A 4,553-nucleotide genomic window follows, 5' to 3' on the forward strand; every position below is an offset into this window, starting at 1 on the left:
TATTTGTCTAGGGGTATCAAAGACTATATATTTTTTAAGTTATGATCAGTACCTGCATCACATGTGTCAAATAACACAGAGAAGTACAAACAAAACTGAGGCATGGTACCACTCAAAAATTAAAATTTGACAGATTACACTTTTAGTTTCAAGCACACATACCAGTGTGTTTGACCTGTTTGCAAACTTCACCTCTCGGGATAACCTGTTTTTCCTGGATCCCAATATATGCCCAGATGATGGTACTCTGAAGACCAATACACATTTCAAGGTTACAGCCAAGAACTGTTTACTGCTGTATAACAGTTTTCATCCTCGCCACTTCCGGGACAATCTTCCTTATGGCAATTTCTCCATCTCCGGGGGAACTGTACAGAGTTGAAGGATTTCAAAAGGCAAGCCTCTGACCTACAAACCAAATTAAAGAAACAAAACTACCCCACAGTAATCATCAACAAATCTATGAAAAGGGCCCGTAACAATAACAGGGATGCCCTACTGGAAGACAAGGTACCTAAAGAACAAGAAGAGAGACCGATATGTGTCACCACGTTTAATACCAACTCTAACCAGTTAATGAAAATTGTAAATAAAGACTGGAGACTCATCAATTGCTGCAACCTCAAACTCCCGAAACCTATGTTTGCACCCAAGAGGGGAAGGAATTTGAAGGACATGTTAGTCCACACGTGACCATGAGCATTGTCACCAAGGACTACTGAGAGCCTACTTCTTCCACCTGTTCAGGGCCATCACCCCTGTGGCAACTGCAGTACGTGCCACCTCACGAGGAAAAGTAGACACATTAAATTTAGGAATGGCACCAAATGGGAACAGAGGAGGTTCAGAAATTGTAACAGCAAGAACATAGTGTGTATGGTGACCTGCCCATGCAGTCTGGAGTACACAGGCATGACGACAAGACCAGTCAAGATTCGTATTGGAGAACACAGCAGTAACGTTCGTTGCAAAAAGAGCACAACCAATATGGCGACCCACTATCTGACTGCCCAGCACACTATGGATGATTTACAATGGACCTTCATTGAACAATTGAACTGTGAGAATAGCCTCTTTGAAAAAGAACAATGATGGATATTCCATTTAGGGACACACATCAAGGGTCTAAACGAGGACATACCCTGGGGTCAATTCACTTGAACCCACCTCAGTCTCTGAAACCCTTGTCTGTCAAGCTTACTGGGTTTTGCTGAGTAATTGTGCCCATGGCTGCCAAATTTTTCTTGGCGTGCATTGGCAAATATTTTGATGTATTGGGTCATTGCCATAAAATCTGCATTCCCATTATAACAGATTGATAATTTGTCGTGGAGACCATTCACAGTTTATGGCCTTTACTCCCCCTTTTCCTGCGTCAGTATATGCCTATCATGTGACGTTCATAATTTTTCTTCCCCTATTTCTATTTTTCATTATGGAGACAAACTGGATACGTGATTTTTACATTCCGTGCCACATCGGCGTCTGTCACGCGATGTGGGCACAAAGGTTTTAACAGACTCATTTTTCATATGCTCTTCATAAATTTATGGACCCTATCTAATGTGGCCTCGCTGAATATTGCCCCGGTTACTTACCGGTAATCTTCATTACTCCGAGTATAGTCTTCCTCGCCACATGAGTTACAAAGTGAGCTTTAGCTCCACAACAGAACCCTCCAAAGCAAAAAGAAACCACCTCCCACCCCCTCCCAACATGGCCGACCAGTCCCACCTGACCTCTATAAGAGGCGGGCCGGCCCAACCAATCAGCCTGATGTACCAAGCAAACAATGAAGCCGATAGCCAGACAGGGAGGGGGGGAGGGAACTCATGTGGCGAGGAAGACTATACTCGGAGTAATGAAGATTACCGGTAAGTAACCGGGGCATTACCTCCTCGTTAGTCTTCCTCGCCCCCTGAGTTACAAAGTGAGCCAATACCCAAGCCAACAAGGCTTCATTGACCACCAGAACAACAACACCACACGGTGATGCAGAGAAAACCAACCCAAGGTTGATGTAAAACAACAGAAAAGAAAACAGGGACCACAGGGAACCTGAATTCAAGACCTCCAGGAAAAGGAGGCCAACCAGGAGTCGCAGCTCCAGCACTCCGAACGGCCCCAGCGAAGTCCCCCCCGGGACCGCTAGAGACCCACGTACCAGGCTGGTGAGGACCACGCCGAAGTCAGACAAAACTCCACCGAGGAGACACCCACTAAGGGGGCCCAGGGAACAGAGCCACACCTCGCGGACCGACCCTGGGTCCCCGCCGGATCCACCGAACCCAGCGAAGCGTAGGGAAGGATGCCAGCCTGTGTAAGCCCGCGAACCAAGGAGGAACGAGGGCTAGCGGCCCGAACGAACCGGGCCCAAAAGGCATAACACAGGACATCCCACCGGGAAAGGAAAAAAAGTGCGGCTAAGAGAAGCCAAAACAGCACGCCGAACACCAGCCCGGACAAGGGAGGCACCACGTTGGCCGGAAAACAGCGGCAACGATACCACCAGAGTCCGAGGCCCCAGGGAAGGGACCCCGGGAAGGACACGGGGGACAAGCCGGAGGAGCAAACCCCGTCCGGCAAAACCCGCAAGAAGGGCGGGGAGCGGAGGCACGACCCCCGCACGCCCATCCGCCCAGTAGACCCATCGCCACCAGGGAAAATCACCCGAAAGGCGAGGAACCGCAAAGCCACCGTGGGCCGGGGCCCAACCGGGCGGACCCCGAAGAGGTCGTAAAACAAGCGAGAAGACTCCTGCGGAACGCCTCACGAAGTTGCGAGTCACCCTAGCGCAGGGGCCCTGCAAATCTCCGGCAACGTTCCAACATAAATATATGTGTAGCCGAAGCGAGCCCCCAAGGGGGAGACCGGCAGAGTGGGCGAAGGAGAAATAACAACGGAGCCAAGCGAGCCACCAGGGAGATCAGCCCGTCGAACATCGGACCGTGGAAGTCCCGCAAGGCAGCCCCACGGACCCACCGGGACCAAGCCCCGCCAGGGGTCCACGGAGGCGCGGGCAGCACCAAGCCGACCGCACCAAAGCTAGAGGGAAGCCCTCCGCCAGGCACAGTAAGACAGGTGGAAGATCAGTGGTAGCCCAGCAGCAAAACCACCGCCCCAGAAGTTCAGCCCCGAGCAAGCAGCAACCACCGCCCAAGAATCCGGCCTGCCGACGGAGGCAGGCCAGTAGAAAGGGCCGGCTCATCCCCGGCTCCAGGAGCGGGGGACCCAACCCTGTCCTGAGAAGAACCACGCCCGGCCAGAAGGCTTGAACCGCCTGCTCGCAACAGGAGCGGGTACCATGGGTGGAGGCCCCGCCGGGAGCCACAAACCGGAAACGTCCCCCCCGAAGATGCGAGATAATGCCCAGAGGCCAAGCCACTCAGCTCTGTATCGTTCCAACAGAAGGCCATGCGCTCCCAGGAGCACGCCGGCCCTGCCCAAGCGAAACCCGCAGCTCAGATGGCACGGGGGAAACGCGAACAGCAGACCGCAAGGCCAAGCGACAGACAGGGCAACCACAAGGACCCGGGAGGGGAGAGCCGATTCCGGGCCGGAGGGCCGAGGCCCCCCCCCGGGAACACAGCCACCGGAGGCAGACTGAGTCGCGGCCCCAGGCGGCCGAAACACCACCGGGGTCAGCGAGACCAGTCAACGAAGGCTCGATCCGACTCAGTCCGACCGCCCCCACCCAGCCGGGCCCCGGGGGAAAGACAGCCCGAACGGGCAAGCCGGAGGCACCTACACCAGCCGGACGACCGACCCGACCCAGACCTGGGGACACCGAATGCACCGGTGCGACAGATGGCAGGCCCGGAGGGTCGTTAGTGGGATACAAGACCCTCGCCTCCAGAGGAGACGGTGGCACAGCGCCGAAGACCCCTCGGCCATCCGGAGCACGAGGAGCCACGTGACACCCACGTAATCGCGTGTCAACCGTGTGCAGGGGTCCTGCGAATCACCGCCAGGCCCCCAAACACAGCAAACGGGCCGCCGAAGCGAGCACCCTACGACCCTCGAAGGCGTACAAGCCAGAAACGGGATCCGAAGGGACCCCGACGGAGGAGAGTCTGACGTGGAGTCCACGAAAAAGAAGAAGCCGAGAGGAATCACCCCTCCCGACCGGGAGCGCCAAGACCCACACCCGGCGAAGAACAACCACCAGGCGGGCCAGGAGCACAGCTCCCACCCCCGGGCCGGGAGGCAAGGCCACAGGCCGACCCCAGGTGTCCGGAAAAACCAACAGGCGATACCAAGGGCGGAGCCGGCCCCCAACTGCCGAAAGCCAGAACCTAGGGGTGACCCAAGGAAGACCGGGGAGAGCCGAAACACGGGCCCGGATCCACAGGCGGATGGGGAGCCCGAAGGAAGGTCGTGTCCGGGGGAGCGGGCCCCAATGACAAGCCGTCACTGCCGACAGGGACGCATCTCCTTCCCCAGCATTGCGTCCGGCAAAGGAGACAAACACACCTCCCTAACGCCCAGCACCATGGACGCAGGCAGAGGCCGGGAGACCGGAGACATGCGTGGAGAACGCACCCCGAGAGAAA

The 4,553-nt window shown here is 55.8% G+C and overlaps 1 non-coding gene across 1 annotated transcript; it reads right to left on the bottom strand.

Annotated features, from left to right (window-relative positions):
* Positions 1-2,753: 2,753 nt before the first annotated feature.
* On the bottom strand, positions 2,754-2,858 carry LOC147751295 (U6 spliceosomal RNA). Its single transcript, XR_015300388.1, has one exon. It is a non-coding gene; the product is annotated as a U6 spliceosomal RNA (small nuclear RNA).
* Positions 2,859-4,553: the final 1,695 nt, after the last annotated feature.

This window comes from Lissotriton vulgaris, chromosome 1_1 (assembly GCF_964263255.1).
Source record: "Lissotriton vulgaris chromosome 1_1, aLisVul1.2, whole genome shotgun sequence".
NCBI classification, from domain to species: domain Eukaryota; kingdom Metazoa; phylum Chordata; class Amphibia; order Caudata; family Salamandridae; genus Lissotriton; species Lissotriton vulgaris.